Here is a 2238-nt window from a genome sequence, read left to right as displayed (position 1 = left end):
TACAGCCAGCGGCTATAGCTGCTCGCTGTATCACTCGGCCCCGCCCCCCCGCGCGCCGCGTCATCGGATGTGATTGACAGCAGCGCGAGCCAATGGCTGCGCTGCTTTCAATCCATCCACTGCAGCCAATCAGCGACCAGGCTGAGCTGCAATGAAGATGACGAGGACGAGCAGCGAAGATTCGAGGCGTCAGGTAAGTAAAACGGGGGGCCTGGGGGCGGCGGTACTGTCAAAAGTTTTTTCACCTTAATGCATAGAATGCATTAAGGTGAAAAAATTTTTACCTTTACAACCCCTTTAACTCTCCCCCAAGTAACAAAAGAGGTCCCATTAGGGGTTCTTGGGGGAGTAGGAACCACAACTTCACCGTAACCATATAGCTATACCTGGCATACTGTATAAGTTTCTGCTTTTCATAAACTTTTGTTTTTCTGTTATCTGTTAACCCAACTCATATAGCATATTTCTATGTATTGAAGTGTACACACTACTTTGTAACACGATGCACATGTCTACATTGTTTTTTTTCTTTTTGTTCTTGGATCTATTATAAAACAATAAAAAAAAACCATTGATAAAAAAAAGAATCAAAATGAATTATACAATAAAGCTTGCTTGTGAAAAAAAAAAAAAAACATTTCCGGTTGCTCCTATCTGCCAGAATACAGCCTTTTTTCTGCTTCAGAGGAGAATATGAGTGAATATATCTATTAGGTGCATTGAGCAAAACAGACACAGCATAGGGCTTGATTTACTAAAGGGAAATAGACTGTGCACTTTGCAAGTGCAGTTGCTCCAAAACTTAGTAAATGAAGTAAAGCTTCACTGTGCAAAGAGTACCCAAGAACGTGCAAGGAAAATAAAGAAATGCATTTTTCTTGCACATGATTGGATGATGGAAGTCATCAGAGCTTCTGCTCATTTACTAAGCTCTGGAGCAACTGTTCTTGCAGAGTGCAACTGCATTTTGCAAAGTGCACAGTCCATTTGCCTTTAGTAAATCAACCACATAGTTTCAAGTATCTCCTTTTCCTACCAATAATTAATATAGTATTACATGGTAAAAACAATAAGCATCAATGTTTAAATAATACATAGAAAAGTAAATCTAAATACTGTATATACAGCTACCAGGGAGAAGTAATGATAACAGACAAAGATTTATGAGATTTGTAAAAGAATAAGAACTTACCAGAACCCTAAATGGGAAAGTGGTAACACCTGACAGTCTTCTGACTTCATGTAAATCTGCAAAATTAGAAAGGAAAAACTATTTTTGCAAAGTGCCATGGTATCCTCAAACATCTAATCAATACAAGTATTTCCCCATGAGTGTTGGACAAAGGCAACAAAGGTTACAGTCAAAATCATAAAATATATACTTAAGTTAATTTGATATAGACCTTGACATAGACTTTTTCTTTCAGTCCCCCACTACCACAAATTATGTACTTGAGTTTCCTGCATTTGGGCAAATGGCAGGGGTCAGCACATCCGGAGTGCAATGGCCGAGCCTAGCCCTGGGAGAACCACCTTCATGATATCTCCCATGCCAGGTAAGTACAAGACAGTAAATTTAAATATACTGTATTTAAATCCAATATTTTATTTTTATTTTGGAGACCTTTTTGCCATCTGCATTTCATTGGGGAGATGTTCCTTTACTTCCTGTACTACAGACATGGGAGGAAATGTATCCAAGTGTCCCCTTTGGAAGAATATCCTGTTATTGCTGTCATTAACTTGTGATTTATATATTGAACCAGTCCCAACACATCACCAGTTTGTGCAATAGGTTTTGAAAATTATGAATAACAAGCAATACCCAACACTTCAAAAAGATGTGAAAATTCAGTATATAAAAAAAAAACACCCCTATATATAAAATCATTAGTATAAATCATTAGTACAAGTATAAATGCAATATATGTAAATATATAAAGGGTTAAAACCTCTCACGAGTATTCATGAGCAATTCTGCTTGGGTTTTATTTATGGTCACATTCACTATACCAGATGCTTATCTAGCATAAAGGTCTGTCGTGGATTTTAGTGGGAATCAGACATAGCAATGCCGCCACTAAATGTATAACATCTTGCAGTGACTGAATGTTCAATTCAATGAGTGTGTGAACAGGCTATTTAGTTCACTCAATTGGCAAATGATGAAATGCCAGAATTCACAGAAAACTTTGTATCACAATGTACTTGAATCTCAAAGCTACTTCTGAGAAAGTC

General features: G+C 37.5%; 1 pseudogene; it reads right to left on the bottom strand.

Moving 5' to 3' along the window:
- Window positions 1-1408: 1408 nt before the first annotated feature.
- On the bottom strand, window positions 1409-1564 carry LOC141124310 (U1 spliceosomal RNA; annotated as a pseudogene).
- Window positions 1565-2238: the final 674 nt, after the last annotated feature.

This window comes from Aquarana catesbeiana, linkage group LG01 (assembly GCF_042186555.1).
Source record: "Aquarana catesbeiana isolate 2022-GZ linkage group LG01, ASM4218655v1, whole genome shotgun sequence".
Classification (NCBI taxonomy): domain Eukaryota; kingdom Metazoa; phylum Chordata; class Amphibia; order Anura; family Ranidae; genus Aquarana; species Aquarana catesbeiana.
Note: the sequence above shows the minus strand (reverse complement) of the source record. Positions and strands in the feature narration are given on the sequence as shown.